The 19881-nt window shown below is 36.1% G+C and overlaps 1 long non-coding RNA gene across 1 annotated transcript; it reads right to left on the bottom strand.

Moving 5' to 3' along the window:
• Positions 1 to 3016: 3016 nt before the first annotated feature.
• LOC113950794 lies at positions 3017 to 19444 on the bottom strand. Its single transcript, XR_003528884.1, has 2 exons — positions 19347 to 19444; positions 3017 to 3323 (listed from the first exon to the last, which is right to left on the bottom strand). It is a non-coding gene; the product is annotated as an uncharacterized LOC113950794 (long non-coding RNA).
• Between the last annotated feature and the right edge of the window lie 437 nt (positions 19445 to 19881).

Below are 19881 nucleotides of genomic sequence, written 5' to 3'. Positions count from 1 at the left end.
AGCAGCACCTTTTAAAGGGAAAACAGCATCTCATTAAAATCTGTAGAAAAAAAATATTTAGAAAAAATTTACGTTGAAAATAATCTTTGATTTTTTTTCTTTCAGGATTCACTATAGAAAAAACATTATTCAAATAAGAGGTAGTTTAACAATAAATCATATGAATATGAAGCAGTTACCCCTTAAATTGAGCCAGAGAAAAACTGTTAAATGAGATACAGTTAACTTAGCTCCTTAAATCCTGATTCAGAAGTCATGACATTCTAAATCTGTAGCTGTTTGAGCAGTGGTTAGGTGAATTAAATAAAAGAGTTTACCCATTTCAAATATGTTCAATACCTATTTCTCACTGCTTAATCTGTGTTTTTATTAACTGACACTGGTTATTAAAGTCTTATATAAAACAGACTTAAATTCAAGTGTAGTGTTGTTCTTCATTTAAAATGAGTCTTCAATTTCTTTTCAGCTAAGAATATTTCTAGATACAGCAGTATAAAACTTAGATTTCCTGAGATGACAGAATTATTTAGTTCCATTTTGCAATGAAACTCCCAAATATTAAGGTACTCAGAAGCAAATGTTAAAAACAAGTTATATTTCATATTGATTAAACATTGAATATAAGTAATGTTGAAATATTTTGTTTCATTTTTGTAGCCTTTTTTTTTTTTTTTGAGGTGCATATTTATGTGTTTCAATCCAATTGAAACAGGATATTTTCTTTCCCTATTCTGTTTCTTGCTGCTAATAGAAAACATTGTTTTTAAAATTAGATATCTGATTATCTCTTTTCTAAATACTATAAATCCAAGGTCTGCTGTCCTTTTTCACCCAACATGTAAGGAAAGCATTACTTCAATCAGTGGTAAATGTGTCAGAACGGGGATGTGGAGGGTAAACAGGAACAGCTGTTTGAGCAAAGGTGGCAAGGGATAATAGAGTTAGAAACTAAGGCTGCAGACAAAACGAAGAATAAAGTTAGGAAATAAGATACAGAGAGGGTTTCAGCTCATTTTAAAAACTGGCCAATAGCCTCTGCACAAATACTTGGGGATCATAAGTTTCTGTTCAGTTAAGGTCTTCTATTCTGCAGCAGCCAGTGACTGACTATTTTGGAAATTATTTCCTGCTTGGGAAAAGACTCTTCTGCAGTTAGGCAATAGGTCAATGCAATGGGCTTGTTTAGCTTAAGAAAACTAGTATGCAAGTTTTAGAAGATCTTTGATGGAAATTTGATAAATTCCAGGAGAAATGAGAACAGGGAAAGTCAGTGTGAGTTGAAAAAAAGGCAATTCATACTGATGTGCAAGTCAATATCTTTCCTTGTAATATAATCAGATATTCTAGACAAAGTGAAAACACTGAAACCAATGGTTAGGTTTTTCTTAAATCTGGCTAAAGAATTAAATATCTAATTAAGATTCTCAGTCAATGTTATTTTAATTGACTAATACATCATTCTGTTAACACTAATGGTAAATTAAATATGCTTGATCAATATTCAAACAATGAATTCTGGTTAATTGACATTGATCTTAATGGCCATTACTTTAAAATATTAGCTGATGTACATCCACAGCTGTAGAGATTACATATTACAATATTAATTTTCAGGATATCATTTGCAAGAAACATTAGTAATAGTTAGTGACTTTTCCTTATATATGAAGAGGAATTGCAACCAATCATCCCAGAAAATAAAATTAAATTATCGCCTTACAAATAATATATTATTTTTCTCATTACATTGTTTTCCCTTTTCTGCTAAAGTAACTACTCTGAAAAATTAAAGACTTCTAAATCATAATTTACAAGCTATGTTGAATTATGCGTACATATAAAATGAATTAAATGGATTAATTAAGAAAAACAATTGTAATAAAATGCAAGTAAGTAGAGAAAAAGAAAGCTGTAGACTAAGGAATTGAGATCAGGTACCCAATTGTTGGATACACAAAACTCTTAATACCCTGTGGAATGAGTGGAATATAAAGTCATTCAGACTGGAATTTCCAGAAGGGGATAGCAGTAATTAATATCTCATTTTCCAGATGCTTGAGAAGAGTGAGCTTCAAGGAAAACAATACTCAAAGGATGATCCCTAGCACTTTTTGAAATCCCTGTCAATAGTTATTTTCTTGTTAGTAAAGACAAAAATACTATTAATTTCTAGTTTAAATTTTGGTCTTGTTTCATTTTAGATAACTAATAGAATCATGACTCGAGAAGTCATTTGACATTTATTTGTACCCTATTATTTAGATTAATGTAGCAGGTAAATTCTAAGAGTTCACCACTATTTTAATTAGGGTTTTAATCAAGTTTAACCACTTATATTCATGTGTGGATTCTTCTGTTGCATATATATACTATATGTATATAGATATGCTAGAACTCATTAAATTGGTGAACAAATCATGTCTAGTGTTTCAGGGGACATCTCAAAAAGCCTCACAAAATAGGAGATAGTCCTAACAAAAAGGTCAATGGTATTGAAAATTAAAATTAGGAGCACTGTTCAATTTGCAAAGCATATCTTTCTACCAATCAGTAACCAGTGAACAGAAAACAACAACTATACAAGAATTGCACCTAGAATTGTTAGGCAAGTATTTGACTAAATTAATCCCAGTTTGTCCAGAGGATAAATTCTTATTTGGGAATAAATGCACAAAATTTCCTGAAGCAAATAGAAATCTTGCTAGCATAACTGAAAGGAGACATTAGCAGAGCTTCATTTGACACATTGAGAACTTAGTAGGCATTAGAATTGGCTGGGTTTAGTTCTCTCCTGAAACACCAAGACTTCGCTTCATAGTCTACTGAGGTTAAATGGAAGTCCTCAGAGAAATCCCACATAACAACTCAGTAGCTGCAGGTCCCTCTTAAGGCAAAGAACATATTATCTTGACTTCTACTCTTTTCCTGTCTATCACCTATTATCACAGTAACTTCAGACCAACAGTAAGCTACTAGGCAGTGAAACAGGAGACCAAGGTTTGATTTGCCATTTTTCCACAAATTTTAAATGTCACCCTTGGCAAGTCAGTTTGACTTATCTTCATTCAAATTCACAAAGCATCAAAATTTTAGTTGATTGCAGTGAGAAACAGGCTTCTAAATATCTCTCTAGATCTGAGGTTATTGCATCCAGATCTGGGGTCTCCACAACAGGAAGGACATGGACCTGCTGGAGTGAGTACAGAGGAGGGCCTCTATGATCACAGGTCTGGAACACCTCTCCTATGAAGACAGGGGGAGACAGCTGGAGTTCTTCATCCTGGTGAAGTCTTTGGGGACATCTCATTGCAGCCTTATAGTACCTAAAGGGAGTCAACAAGAAAGATGGAGAGGGACTTTTTACAAGGGTGTGTAGTGACAGGACAAAGGGGAATGGCTTCAAACTGAGAGTAAGTTTAGATTAAATATTAGGAAGAAATTTTTTACTGTGAGGGTGGTGAGGCACTGGAACACTTTACCCAGAGAAGCTGTGGATGTCTCACCCCTGGAAGTGTTCAAGGCCAGGCTGGGTGGGGCTCTGAGCAATCTGGTCTAGTGGAAGTTGTGTTTGATCATGGTAGGGTCCCTTTGATCATTAAGGTCCCTTCTAACCCAGGTCGTTCTATGATTCTATGATCTGACTTCAGTATTGCTGTAATGCCTGTATTCCATGCAGCTCAAGTCTGCACTCACATCAGAGGCTTTATAATATTCACATTGCATTTGTTTAGGTTCTCAACTGCAGACTTAGCTGGTCTTACAATCAAATCAAAATTTGAGCTCTAAAAAAGTTTAGAGAGCTGTGACACTTGATCTGTGACAATTAAACTATGCAGTTATTAGGAATAGGCGTGAACTATGTGCGCCAAAAGTGGGCTCATCTCTGTTCCTTCAAATACTCTGTCAGCCAGACACAGATGTTGCATACCTTCTTTTCTCTATATTCACAGGATTTTATGCCTTGCTTTGGTATTAAACCCTGTTAATTTGGGTTTGGTTTTTTTGGGAGTTTCTTGATGAAGTAGGGTTGATGACCTATTGACCCTAATTCATGGAAATATATTTCTAGACAGCCCACTAATGAGTTTGAGTTCTACCTGTGTGAAAACTCTTTATATTGTCAGAGATGTCCCTGGCACATGAGATTCAGAAATCCTGGGAACATTATGTTGTTTTATTAGTATAATCTTACACTGATGGCCTAAGGAGACTGGAGAGGAGAGCCATGTTGCACAGATTCATTGAAGCCACCTTTTAGCACAGGGTATCAAAAGCATCTCTTGATATATTTAGAAGAGTATAAACATATATCAATTGTGTTAGTTTGAATGAACACACAAGTAGGTGCAGATTTGTACCTTTGTTAGAAGAGCAGCTGAGCTTTTCGTGGGTACAAATGTTAAAAAAATCTCAGATGGTTACAACCATCCTGAGATGTCTGCCTCAGAAACCCAAACCTCAGCTTAAGCAAAGCTTCTAAATGATGTTCAAACTCTTAGGGAGAGCTGGGAACACAAGAAAGTAGACACGCATAAGAACACATAGCACATGTGTGCATAAATGTTCACCCTACCTTGTTGGCCATGTGAAACGAAAAGATTGCTGTTGGGAGCTACAAGTACCTAAGACAGATGGTACCCCAGGACAGATAAAGCAACAATTAAAAGAAATTTAACAGAGCATCAGCTCTGGATACACTCTGCAAAGTAGTGAATCCAGTTGCAGAGCTGTAGCTAATTAAAAGGGATTCAAAACCAGCTATATCTTGTTTTGTACCCAGCAATATGCTAAATAGGGACACTTGCAGACCACCTGAAGCAGAAAATGACAACAGTAAAGGCTCTCAGGTCAGCTCTTTGCAGGGAAATTACACTAACAAATGAAAAATAAACTAGCACACAACATATGAATGTAATAAAAAAAGATAAAGGTAGCAAAAGCCATTCTAAGACAACTCTTTTCTGTGATTTTACTTTTTGGATTTAAAACATTATTAACTCTTGCAAACTTACAGTTAAACTATCGTGAAGGACATTTTATTGTTTAAACCGTTCATGGCTGATTTGATCTGACCTACACACCAGTGAGCCTTGGTGCTATGATTAAAAGAGCTGAAAACACTAAAGAATCCTAAAAGAGTTGAAAACAATAAAGAATCCAGAATTCTGATTTCAGAGTCTCAAAATTACGATTATTTAGATGGCATTTATACAATGGAATAATCCCAGCATTGGTCTTTGAGGCATGTGCCTTAAAGTATTGTGAGGGAAGATTACATGGAAGAAAGTGACAACCTAAAGTGCTTACTTGGCAAATCTCAGTGAACTTTTCCATTGAAGTGTTCATTTGATACCATAAATGTTATGTTCTTTGGTATAAAATATGTCGTGAAATGCACATACCTTTCAACACTGGCAAATTCAGTACTATATTGCTACTAAGACCTGGACTCTACATCAAGATGTGCTCTAGCAGGGAGTCTACATATAATAATAAGTCATAAATATTCAAACACTGGTGTTACACGATAGCTCCTCACCCCTATTATTTTATGCAAAATTGCTGAAATGAAAAAGGGAGAACTTTCTTACCAGTTAAATTTCTGTCAATAAATGTCTGAAAATATGGAGGATAGGTATTACATCTACATGGTATCTTTTACTCAGGAATGTTGAATTATAAGCCCATTCAAGTTGTTATATGACAACTTTAGAGGCTGATCAGATCTCCATTTTGCTAAGTAGCTATTACAGTAAGAATGATAATTTCTGTTTACCTACCTGCGGTTTCTAAAATCATTATCCTACACAGTCAGGATATTTATTTCAGTAAGATGATAAAAATTGTTCTTACTCTGTTCAAGATGCTGTTCTGAGATGTAAATACTGCTTGGATTTGTTTTTTTTTTTTCCTTATTACTGCCTTCATTGTAGGAAAAGCTAGTAAAGTAGTAATAGTAAGCATAGAAAACAGTTTTCTTTGGCTTGCCTATGAAGCGAGGCCAAATCATAGCTGAACTCTGGAGACGAAAAAAAAAAGGAAGAAGAAAAAAGGTTATCTCAACTTTCTCTGCCTTTCATTGTGATGTTGCATTAGTGATGTGGCAGCAGGGAAAGAGAAACAAGAGAGAAAGAGAGTGGCCTCTGCAGTGTGAAAAATGGGACAACAGTAGAAAGAATAGGAATGTAGGAAGTTTTGTGATATACAAAGACATCTTGTTAAAGAAGTCTTAAGGTTTCAGAAGTTAGTGCTCCAGTTTCAGGAAAAGTGAAAAACAAAATGAAAAAAATCAACACTCTTAAACCTATTTAATTTTGCATATTTTTTCCATGACAGAGACTTTTCTTAAACAATGCTGCACTATTTTTCAGAAACTATTATTGCTCTTTTGTCAAATATAAATATAACAAACGTCATATCCTCTACTTTTATATAGAGAGAGATATATATGTATATTCTGGCACTAGGGTCTTTATATAGATTTTATTACCTGACATATTTTTATCTAAGACTCAGACCATTTGGTCTAGTTATTGTTTTCTGGATTTCATAAAGCTGTATCTACTGCAAGGTATATATAACAACTGATTTAATAATGCATTTTTGTTTCTGGGAGTACTTTTCTTAATACCATATTAATTCAAATGAAAAGACCTTTGCCATACCCCAACCTCAGCAAAATTTGGCTTTTTTATCAAAATGGTATCATAGCTGCTTTTCAGTTGTACGGTTTGAAGAAATAAAAAAGTCTGCTACTGATCTATTTATGACTTGGGATTGGCCTTAACTTCAACATCTAAAGTTTAGTCAGCTTATCCTGGATAGGTATCTAGCTATATCTGTAGGCATCAGGAAAAAATAATGATGGTATCACCAGTGGATATCATGATCTGTCTCTTAGACAGATTTTCTTCAGCTGGGTATAAAACAAACTGCAGTTATGGCTTGGTCTATCCTATTTGTAGTCAGCAGCAACATTCAGTCACAGTAGAAACATCCAAGGGGAATGATTTTTCTTAACCTTTTTTTAGTCAAATACGTACGCAAATATTTTATTATTTATAAAGAAAAGTTTAAGAAAAAGAAATCTTACTGAACTGGACACAGAATTTTCCTTGTATCTCTGATTTTTTTTCTTACAGGTAACTTACTGTGTCCTCCATGTGGTGAACCCACCTCCAATAAGGTAGTATCTGCACCTTGTTCTGCAAATGTGAAGTGTTTGTTATATTCAAAATAAAGCTTAAAGAAAAATGCAAACAGGATCAGTCTCTTAAAACCGTATCAAAGATAAAGAAGCACAAACAAGAAATAGAATTTAAAACCCCTTAAACTCAAAAGAAATATCTAATTAACCCACTACCCTCTTTTATTTGGAATGGAATTGAGTGAAGAAAAATATTCAGAAGGAACAAAAAGTTACGGATGACATTATGATCAATAATAATTTTTCCTGCTGTCAACAGAGCTGTACATACGTTAAAAAAAAAAAAAAAAAAAGAAAGAAAAAAGAAAAAATGTAATAGAGATAAAGAACTATTGTCTGTATGTATTGAAAACTTAATAATTCCAGCAGAAAGATCCATTTCTAAACAATTTGACTTGTCCTAGGAACTCAGAATTCACTTACTAACAAGCATGAATTTGCTTTGTTTGGTTTACTGTCTTCTTAGGAGTTGATAACAACTTTATTTAATCAAATCGAGCACCTCACAAAATCCAGCCCTTCAAACACTTGAACTTCAAGTTCAGTTCCAAATACTGTTGTCAGACTTTATCAAAGATTAATTCATATTACTCATTATATTCATTATGAGATTAACCCTTAGGATTAGTTGCAGTGCACAAACATTGAGGTGCCCATAATACCTCTCAGAAAAAAATGTAAGGAAAGACATAGTTTGAAGATGAAACTATAAAAAATAAGCAGAAAAAAAAGAAAGTATCTGGTTTTCCACTTTAATATTTTATTACAGGTAAATTTTTGGGTTTGGGGTTTTTGTAATTTATTTTTATTTTATTTTATTTCTTTTTATTTTTTTAGTAAGGAAGCTAAAATTTTCCAGTGGAATTGGAAAATAGGAACCCTGACCCCAAAATACTTAGCACTGCTCCCAAAGGCACGAAGTAATTCTTGCTGATTTCAGGGAGAAACCCAAAAATCCAAATGAGAGCATAATCCAGGCTCATGATTTCACCATAATGATAATTACTACTAGTAACTTTCACAAAAAAAAGTATGATGATAATTAGCAGGCAACAAAACATTCTTCATTACTCAAAAGCACCTTAGCCTTCACACAGAACACACAGTGTGGAGTCAAACATCTGACAGTCATGTTTTGCATACCTATCAATAATAATTAGAAAATAAAATGAGATAAATAGATTCCTAAATTACAACCTTAAGGCAATATAGTAATAACAACAAAAAAAAAGCCAAAACACCCATCATCTTATCCCATCAAAGCAAGAGCATATAGCAAATCATTCTGTATATGCCACTCTTTACCCTTCCTTTTAACCAAATAGGGCAACAGATGTTGGAGTTGAAACAACTTCATGGCATTGAAAATATTTTTGGTATCATAAAAGACCAATTCTCTAAACAAAAACAAAAAAAAATACCTATCCTTTTTCATTTGTTTTTCTTTCCAAGTGACAAAGTTTCCCCACACTCTGCCTCAAAAGAGTATATTCCAGATTGGTCAGACCAGACTAAGTAAGTGATCGTATCTGTTCATTTTAGCACAAGTTTGTTATGTAAAGTTTGACTGAAAAATTTGAAAGTGGATAGTCATACAGGATATGCCTTTTCTAGATTTTCTTTCCTATTCTTTCTGTCTTTTAACCTCAGCTTCAGGCAATTATTCTTCATCTTCCTAAAGCCCTTTCAGTATCCTGTCTCCTTTCATTTTTCTTTTCAGTGAGTGTATTTACTTCTTAGCAATTTCCCCTTGGTTCCAATTTAAAAAGTTACCAAAAATATTCTACCTAATTTGCTTGGAATTAAATGCAACTCCACCTGTCTCTGTCTCTCTCGGAAAAAAAAAAATCCTTTGAATAATTCTTGAGAATTTCTAAGCACTTAAAAGCACAGTTGCCTGTCTCAAACACTGTCAAGGCCACAGAGAAAGAACTTGCCATAAGATAAGACATCACAGCAGGATCTTGAGATAAGCATAAAAGGGCGGAATTTAAGACAGGAAGGCACTGATTCCAGGCCAGATGGAGGTGAGATCCGGTTTGTAGATCCATTCTCACTGTGGTAAACTGTCGAAAAGGAAGCAACTGCTCATATATTGCTAGTCAAAGTTACAGGACACCCCAAGTTACAGGACAGATGGCATCTGCAACCACCAATGATCACCAAAGCACCCCCAGACTCACTTCTGGGGCCTCCCACCAGAGAACTGTGCATGATCCACAGATTTAAAACTGGGCATTCACACATGAACCATAACATATATTAACCCGTTGAACTATTGGCTTCTTGGGCTTCCCCCACCCCCGATGGATCAGGACTGCAACCGTCGCTTCAACCGATGGACATCTAAATTACAACAATCAAGTGCCATCACTGGATCCACAAGTGGTGATATCTTTCTTTTCTGCTATCTACTCTTATCCTTTCTTTCTTTGCCTTAGACATTTTCTGAAGTGATAGCTTTATACTTTTCTGCTGTTATATTACTATAGATAATAATAACCAAAACAGCTACATAGCTCCTTTTCATTGCAACCAAATTGTTCTAATATAAATATATGTTAAGATATAGATATAGATAGATATAGATATATAGATATATAGATATAGATATAGATATAGATATATACACATACCAGGCATTCAGCGTCATTTTAGTGTAATTTGCCCCAAGGGATGTATTAAAAAGAACCTCACTTACCTTCAGGCATGAGTTGTAACAGAATTAAAGAGGTGGGGGTTTCTTCTTCCTAAAAAAAAAAACTCATTTAATTTAAAAAGGCATTTCTTTGTGATCAAATCTATAATTTCAGAGTGATGTTTACAAGAAATGTTGCTGATGTAGAAGGTTGACATTCAGATGGAGATCTTCTCACATTTCCTCATATATGAATCAGTGATAACTGAGTCTAAGTATACAAGGACAGTAATAGGAACCACCTATCTACAGCCTCAACATGAAGGCATCTTGGTATCTTTCATGGCTGCTACATGATTAACCATGGAAATTGTATACTCTTCTCTTTATTATCATTCTCTTGAGACTTTCCCAATATTGAAAAATACACAAAAATTTGGGAGTGGGCTTAACACCACTGAATTAATATGAATTGAGCAAATTAACTAGAAGTGACTTCAGTATTGACCAGTCCTTCATGAATTTCTCCCTTTGATTACTTCTTGGAAAGGAACCAGAAAAACAATCAGGTTGGTGCAGTGTACAAAGTAATTAAAATGGAATCACTATGCATTAAATAAATGAAACCTGCACTTGAGACAGAGACAGTGCCAGAGACAAGATGCTTACCAAATGTGTCAAATCCTGTGAGCTTAATTCTGCATGTACTTGCACTCTGGTAATTCTGAAGTAGCCCCATGGAGTTTCTGAGTTTATACTCAGTTTCTTAAAATGTATATTGGGAGTAGATTTGTGTGTTCTGATGTATTATCACTCAATTTTGCATTTCTCAGAGATGTTTAGAACAGTAGGAGATCTCTCTGCCTCTGCTTCATATACACATAATTCTTTTCTAATATGCATCATCTGTTTTCCTTATATTATTCTGCCTCAAGTTCACCTAAAATGTGAAACATTCATGTCTATCATTCCTCACAGAATGATTGAAATCATCTTTTAGTCAATTACATCACAAAGGTTGATTTTCTTCATAATGCCTATTTCAAATTATAATCTTTCCTGTCCTAAGAATATAAACCACAAAAGAAATTAAAGTGTCTTCAGAGAACCATCAGAATGCTACAAGAGCATTTGACTTTTCTGCAACTACTACACATAGCTAATTTCCTCTCTCACAACAAAAGAAACCTCGCATAGGGTGTTAAGGGGATGCTTCCTCTGATGGACTTTGGGGCCAGGCATACATCCCTCCTGGCCACTGTAACCCTCCTGTGGTTCTCTGTCACAAGATAACGGATCTGGCCACCACTTTTCCTGGTTTTTGTGGGTTCAGACAGCAGCAAAACTGAGCATGTAATCTAGACACACACACAGACAGAGGACACAGACACCAACAACTGCTCAGACTGACAGGCAAGGTGATGCCTTTAGCAGCACCCACATGTAACATGACTAGGACTCTTAAAATATAGACATATAGACATATAGACAGTCAAGCTCCTCTCCTATTCTCTAGCTGTTCAGGACTGAGGGTCACTAATGCAGGTACATATTTAATACTCTCTGAGCTCCCAAGCACATGCACATTTGTAGGGTCTCCACGTACTGGTAAGGCCTCTCTATCTGTTGGGTAACCCTGCCTGGATCCCAGGTGCTCTCACTGTCCGTGTGACTCACTTACCAGCTGGTCCAACATGAAATTTGCTAGTGATTTACACACATAGTCCCATGCACACCGGGTTCAGGGAAGATGCAAAGACTCTGGTCGCTTCCATCCACCAGCACCAAGTACACAGGCTGTGGACTGTAACCCTGCTCCAACTGCTCTCACTAAGCCTCATTCACTTTGTTCATTCCCAGCAGTTAACACCAGTCCCATGCCAGTGGCTGGAGCTGAGACATCCACTCTCTTCAGTAGCTGACACCACAGACCACAGGGAATCTTGGTGCCAGCTACAGTTGCTGGCACCAAATCCACTCAAATATGTGTAACCAGTATCAGGCACTCAGCCCTTACAGCCCTCACACAGGAGATAGAGTGAGATCACACAGAGATATTTAAGAAAGGATTTAATGTGAAAATAGGACAGACTGGGGTGATCTGACGTCAGGTTTGGTCAAAGAGTGCTGACCAGCCATGGTTTAAACACATCAGGCCTCTTTTATATGCCTTTCTATTTAATTTTCTCTTTGTTCCAACTCATCCCTTCACCCTGAATGTTCTTTCAGAATTTTTGCATTGTCCCACAAGCTGCTCTTGGATATCCCACATCCTCATATTCCTCTTGTTTCTCCCCTCACATCAGTACAAGGTCTGGGTTGCACCTTTCCAATACTGTACCTGCAGGTTCTTGGTGGCCCAACAATTACTCACTGAAGGTTTCTGGTCCTTGGCATTACCTCTGTTATCCCTGTTTATCACTTGTGTCTGTGTGCTGTCATTTGTCATTTCTCTCTTTACTTTTAATTCCATTTGCATTGAAAAATTCCCTTAACAACACAGATGTTCTCAGACTATACAAATTCTTACAAAGTGTGTTGAGCCTGATCAAGCAGCTACACTCCATAGAGAGCCCATGCAACTGCTAGGGCCAGCTGATTATTATAAAGATATCAAGAAAGCGAAATACTGAAAACATCAAAGTTTCCTTTTCTTCATGCCAGCAGTCATGAAAAGGAAGAAAAATATTTATTATGTCAAAGAAGTGACAATTATCTTTATGACACAAGAAACTTCCGGAGAATTCACCAAGGACAGTTTCATTATCAATCAAGAATTCCCTGGTAAGCATAAGGACAATGTATAGCACTGAAATAAGACCATTATTCTGACGTTTTTTATACAGTTCTAAGTTTTTGTAGTGATGTTCTTCTTTTTAAGGTGGACAAATGCCCCACGGTATGCAGTAATGCCTAATTCGCAAGCACATGTAAATAGTCATAGTAGAAATAATTGGACTCTTCAATACAGAGCATTTTTTGTCTATATCCTGTGAAGTAAAGAAGTATTAAATCTCTCTGTATGAATCACTTTCTAAAAATAGCTTCATACTTAAAGAAGAACAACTGAAGCAGTGAAAACTTTAACTTAAGGGCCATATCAAACATAATTTATGTCAGAGAGCAAAATTCTCTTTAAAAAAAAATCTTATTTGATTTTTTGCTTCTGCTACTTGTTATTTCGCATACATAGATAAGGGACAGCACAGAAAATAAAAAGAAAAATAACAAAAATAGACACTGACAACATTTTTGAACACAAGTAATTCCTTTACTAAATAGCAGAAAAGGTTCAATTAATTATGGAGTCTAAAATTTTGCTACTAATATAAATGGAAATGAGATATAAATGTGATTAGGGTTTCCTACTCTTTGATTTTTATTTCATTATATACTAACAATTATTTTTAAGAACTGTCATTAAATTTTTGATAAGAGTTCATGGTTGCCCAAAATCAACCTCATAATATGTCTTCATGTAAACATATGCAAGACTCATTTTATCAGACATCTGTGCATGTCTCAGGCCTGTATTTACAAATAATAATATTTTTTTGTGTGAAAAGGAGGTTCAGATGCAGGTAGAACTTCTCAGAAACTGCTATAAGATAGGACAAGTGCAACAACCGCAGGCAGTCTGTTTAATAAATGTTATAAAAATGAATGCTCTGATTAATCTGTCTACTGTAAATTGTTTCTTTTGTGATCCCTTGACTTCTACAACTTCCCCAGGCTTGATTAGGCTCAGACCAGTCCACTGAAGCAAGCAGCAACCATGCTCACAGGTCATCAGTTCAGAAACAGCCCAGAAGATGTTGCGAAGCGAAAAGGATCCTGCATTTGAAGGAGGAGAGATGCAAGACAGCCTGGGTATGCTGTGTCTCTGTAACTTTAGAAGATGAACATGGAAAGCCTTTGGAGAGCAGAGAAAAAGTTGGTGTCAGGATGAGCTGGGAACCATGGGCTTGTCATGAAAAATGAAAAGAAAACACACAAGTAAGGAGGAAATTAAAGTACAGGCTGGGGAGAGGTTATTAGTAGCTCTACTGAATTCTTATAGCCTATTCCCATAAACGAAAAGATAGTTGAGTTTAGAGCTATTGTTTGCAGCAGAATATTGCCTTCCAGTGGCTTGAGTTAAAGGCAAAACCAGTACTGACAGGCTGCTTTCATGAGATGACATGTACCTGAATATTTTGTCTAAAAAGAGAATAAACTGGTGAGGGAAGTTGAGCAGAAAATACTGATAGTGGAAGGGTCTGTCCAATGGAGTGCTGACTGAGCCAGGTACACACAGCAATGTATAACCTTGAAGCAGGGCCTTGCATCCCAAGTGCCATCGGCTGAATATTCTGAGACAACATCTTGGAGGACAAGTGAACATCTCTACTGCAGGTAGCCAGAGTTGTCCTATAAAGAAAGAGCCACTGCTTGTCACAGGAAAAAGTTAAGTAAATCCTTTAGGGTGGAAGATGAGTAACTTGCTACAGAGGTCATGAACTTCCTTATAATGAAGATGTATATGGAGACAAGACAACAGCTGTAGACAAGATCGCCAAAGTTTCATTTCTCTAAAATCTAAGCAAAACACTTCACATTTATCATATAATAATTAGTCTGATGTACTTTGAGTCACCTGGAACTGAAGTACCAGGCTGCCCTGAAGTTATTTTCAGACCAACAATCACAAGGAGGAGCAGTAGGACTGGTAACTTCACAGAGAAGTAGGTTTTTCTTGTTTTCCAGCCCAGTTTGGAAGGTTTAAATGTGAAAGCAGTCACTCATGAGTTAGCATTTTGAGGGTATGTGTCTCTGATGCAGACAGCACTGAGCAAGACCGATAAGGAGGACATGTACAGTCATGAGAGGTAACAAACACCAGCTTGGGAAAAGTACCACGTTAACATTTGTTCATAGATCTAGCACTGGAGCTGGGCTCTTCCAAGTATTTTTACTAAACTACATGCCTCATATACATGAACTGGCCTACTAGTATCATAAAAATTTAGTGTAAACCCAATTTTGTAATTTTTCCATAGCTTACTGCTGTTGTTTGGTGCTTTTCCTCCTATTTCCCAATCCTGGAGTTGGATAATTTCTTGACACTGTCAGTTTTCATTTCTTGAAACAGCAATTATTGAACCTTCTCTTTACTCAAAAAGGTCGCATAGAGGCAGATAAATTGAAGCTAAACTTATTTTTTGTTTAAAAACAAATCTAATCACTTTAGGTTGATTTTATAATTTTCGAGAAGGCATTTTCATTTGTATGTCTAGCTAGATTTAGTAGCATTGTTCCGATTCAGGTTATTACACCAAATGCATGTTTTAAAGTTTATTTTCTATGTTAATATGTAGTCATTTGTTGATGTTCTTATTGTTGCTGAAATGGGCTTAGTTTTCCTCAATCATGGAGTCATATTATTATTTATACAGCTAAATCTGTAGCAAGAACTTAAGAGCTGGTATTGACAAAGTTTGTAATGAACCTAATGCTACTGAAGGTCATTCTAGTCATTCTGATCATGAAGTTCAGAATTATGCCCTCAGAGGACCCCCAGAGATGGATAGTTAAGGGAAAAAGTCACAAAGAATTAATCAGAGAAGCAAAAGTAAAGACCTGAAGTTAAGGAAGCATGGAAAGGCTAAGCCTAGAGACAAATGAAAAAGGAATGGGTCTGAAGCAAGTCTACAGTAAAGAGAAAGAGAAAAACAAAATCATAACCAGAAAATAATGACGTAGAAAATGGTATGTTGAGCATGTTACTAGCATACAGCACAAACTGTACTATGATTCTTTCAGAAGACTCCCTTGTACTATCTTAAAGCTTGTGGTAAAACCTTCTCAGTTATGGTGAGGCTTCTCAGTTATGAAAACACCGGTTGTGCATTTACAGGTAAACCTGAATCCTATTTTGCACTTCACTCAAGAAATCAACCTCCTTGTTAAAGAATGTACCATACTATCTACAAACTACATCATTTAGAATTGGAAATTAACTGAACTTTCTTCTTTGTGAACTAAGAGGTATAAAACACAGGAACAAGAGAGAAATCACTATTTCCATAGTAATTTTCCAGAAAAAATACAGGGTTTTTTTAACGTGTTTTTACGCTATTTAATATTCCTTGATATTACTTAAACTTTTTATTTAAACTTTCATCTTTGCTTTAAATTTAACAATAAGTTTCCTCTAAACTTTATATTCTCTGGGTTTCTGACTATTGCCATTGGGATAGCAATGGTTTGTAGCAATGTTATTAGTTATAGTAATGGTAATAATAATATCTAAGTATTTTTACAACAGAGATTCAAATCTAAAGCCAATTTTAACCTTCAAATATTTGGAAATACCTAAATTTAATGAAATTAAGATAATTAACAGTCTTTTAAAGAGTCGATACTGCTGTGTTCCCTTTTGTCAGAAGCTAGCACTGATTATTTTTTCAGTTTATCATCATTAAGAATAAAAAATATAGTTAAATTACCACCAAACCTAAGCACTGGGGAAAAACAACAACAACAACAACAACAAAGCAAAACCACCAACAAAACCAAACAAAAAACCAAACAAAATAAAACAAAAAAGAACCACAAAAAATAAACAAAACAAAACAAAAACAAACCAAACAAACAAACAAACAAAACCACAAAAAAACCACACAAAACCAATTCAAGCCCTAACACTGACTTAAAATGATGGCATACCTAGATTTATTTTTATGTTTATCTTATTTTTTTATGCTTCTGCTCAAGTGTTGCCATATTTACATTATACAGAAAAACTATGATGTCTTTTTTTTATTACTGAAGAGAGATGAAATTATTGTCACAGAGTTCATGTGGATGGAAAGGTTACACAAAAACATAAAAATTACTGAGAAAATTGACAGCATGGTATGTTGAACTAGTGAATCTGTTGGACAGCTAGAAACATTTAGGTTTTTGTAGCTATAACCTGAAACTAGTTGTCTGTGGGATGACCACGAGGGAAGGACTGACCCATGGGCTCAGAGATATCACAGTGCACTCACCTCACCCAGGAACCTGGCGCTGGCTGCAACCTCCACTGCCTGCAGCCTTTGCACCTACCAAGTGCACTTCAAAGGCTGGTGGCTAAACCTCTGCAACCTCCTTGTTCAGCCTTCAGAGCTGTGGGAGTGAGTATTGCTCCTGGATCTGAGCACACTGTTTCTTTGGCATTTAGCACCAACTGAACCACATCAGCCTGGGCAGAGAAAACCAGTACAGTGCAGCCTACCGTTGTCAGATAAGCAGAGGCCCTTTCTTCCAGCTACTCCATATCCCAAAGCACTGTCACACTGCCCTGCTTCTAAATAGAATATTTTCTGATTGATGGAGGCTCTTCTGCTGAACTGTTAGAGTTGGAGTTTCTGCCCTTTTTTCTGCCTTCCTTCTCCTGAGCCATCTGTCCACCCACGCTTTGCCCATATGCCACATCGTGCACAGCTGTGGCACTTTTGTGCTGTATTTTCTCTTTGTGCTGTATCTTCTCTAAATCCAGAGCTGCTTCTGTTCTGTTATTTCTACTCTTTCACTAAATTCCAGGAAAGATGACCCGTATGTCTTTTTTTAGTTTTTTACCTTGTTTAATCATTCCATACCAGTATACAGAGCATGTATAATGTTGGTGAACACGTGTAATGTCGGCAAATATATACAGTACAGGTGAGACATGCTAGATCTAAATGTAGCTGTTTCTAATACTCAGAAACAAATGATCACCTTGTGATAAGTGTGTGTTCTTCTGTACCATTCTGCCTGGTAGCCTCAAGAAGGAACAGTACTCCCTATCACAGTGTCTCATATATGTATAATTCCTTGACAGTAACAAGCTGTAAACTTGAAAAAGCAAATTTCCCTCCTTACTGATAATGTGCACTAAGTGTCATGGCTTTTGCTTTTACATTTAATATGTTTGTTATAAACTAGTGTTCAGGTATATTTGTGTTCTTTAGAGGAAGATTAATTTGAAAGCTGGGCTTATCAGCAGGACCAAAGCACTTTACATGCCCAGGGCTAGGAAGCCTGGAAGGCAGGCACATGAAATCAGTGATGCATGGGAACCAGAGATCCTGGGTATGTCATTGCAAAGCCTAGCTGACAAGAAGATTCAAAAGATGAACTTTCAAGGGATAGACAGTCACATCGATGTACATCACTGTATTGATATCTCATAATTAGATAAAGGTAAATCCTAGGAGGATTCATGATTGGAAACCCATGCTGAAATTGCCAAAGTAAAAAGGCATCTTCTGATGCCTTCGACTGCAGACTTATTCACTATACACAAAAAGTGTCCATCATTTTAATGGTTGCTTCACAGATGAAAATAATAAAAATTTAAAAAAAAAAATTAAGGTACCATGATATTGTCCAGAAGAAATAAAGCAGAAAACTTCAACCTGAGCAACCGAATAATATCAGTTTGAAAGGTTTTAACATAGGACTAGTAAAAGGATTTGAAGCTGGAAACCTTTTTTTATAATATCTGCTGTCATTTGGCTCAATTAATAGCTAGGATGGAAACTGGAGGCTCAAGGGATCACCATGAAAACATGGATAAAATGTCTTATTGATCTACCAGTGCTTCTCACGAAGAAGAGTTTAATGCATTGATATACCCATAAGAAAGGATATTGGTTTTTTTAAACCTGTACTGCACCTGATGGAATGACAATTTAAGAAACAGATAGCAACAACCATTAACATCTCTCTAAACCACTTTTCAATATATATCCTTCACATGAAATCACGTGAATAAAATAAATTTTTATGAACTGTATAAAAACAGACAGAACTGTACAACTATGACCACACACCCATCTAAAACACTCTCTTCTATTTCTGGTTTTAATTATTTTTCAAGAACAGAGAGAATACAGGGGAATCAGCGAAAGTGGTATTTCTACTTATACACTTTTCTATCTAAAAGAGAGACTAGACCAACAGAGACCTGAAAATCATATCTAAGTCAAGGGAAAATAAAAAACCTCCTTTTTCATTATTTCTTCTGAAGACAATTTCTTCTGAAGCAATGATGAGACTGTCAGAATTAATTCTCTTGTGCTAGAGAACAGCAGCTTTCCCATCAGTACTTATATCCTGCTTAATTTTACTTTAACTACTAAATCTGGGGGGGGTGAAGTTTACTTCTTAAATGGTATAAAAGATTAATATCAAAGTTGTTTTTCTATGATGAAAGTCAAGGAACATTCAGTGGCAGTTCATTCCTGCGCAGAGAGAAGTGTGATGTCAGATCAGGGAACTGTACACTTGGACCAAACTTACATATTGTCGGGTTTCTTACTCTAGATGAGCACTGCTTACCTCCTGTGAAGCACATCTACCTGTACCTAGAGATGCAGAGTATTCCTGTTCAATATGATTTGCTTGCCTTTGGATATAAAGTTCATGCTGAATCCCAAAGATCAAAAGCTCTTTTCGCTATATCCTGAGTGCACATTTGAACTACTGAACAGGGTTGGGCTGGGCTGTCCCAGGTCCCCAGAACTGCTCCTGCTCTCTCCGTGAAGGATGGATCAGTCTGTTCATCTGTTTGGTTGCTGGCTACAGGGAGACTCCATTGTGGTATAGGATGCCTGAAGTGTAGATGCATGGCTCCAAAACACAGATTGCAGTCCAGTAACCTTTGGTAGCTATGCCTGCCAGATTGAGGAAGTGGGCTATGGGAAGAACCTAAAGAAGCTTCCAGACCCTTATGTTTTCTGCAGAAGAGCAAAACCTAAATGTGATAGCTGTGCAAATGAAACCTTGAGGTTTCTAGTATCTATAGTGAGATAGTAAAATTAACAAAATCAGATTGAGAGGTAAGGCTCTACATTTCCAGTACACAGCAGGAGAGGGGTGTGCTGTATAAATCTGTTCATACTTAGGGTTGAAGGTATCTGCACAGAAAGTACTCATTCAGTACTCCTTCTATGACCTGCCAATGCACAGCCCATCCCATAATGTGCATGTTTCTGGTATGTAGGGAGGTGAAAAAGAATTTTCA

The sequence above is a fragment of the Corapipo altera genome, unplaced genomic scaffold (assembly GCF_003945725.1).
Source record: "Corapipo altera isolate COAL_440 unplaced genomic scaffold, ASM394572v1 24, whole genome shotgun sequence".
Taxonomy (NCBI): domain Eukaryota; kingdom Metazoa; phylum Chordata; class Aves; order Passeriformes; family Pipridae; genus Corapipo; species Corapipo altera.
Note: the sequence above shows the minus strand (reverse complement) of the source record. Positions and strands in the feature narration are given on the sequence as shown.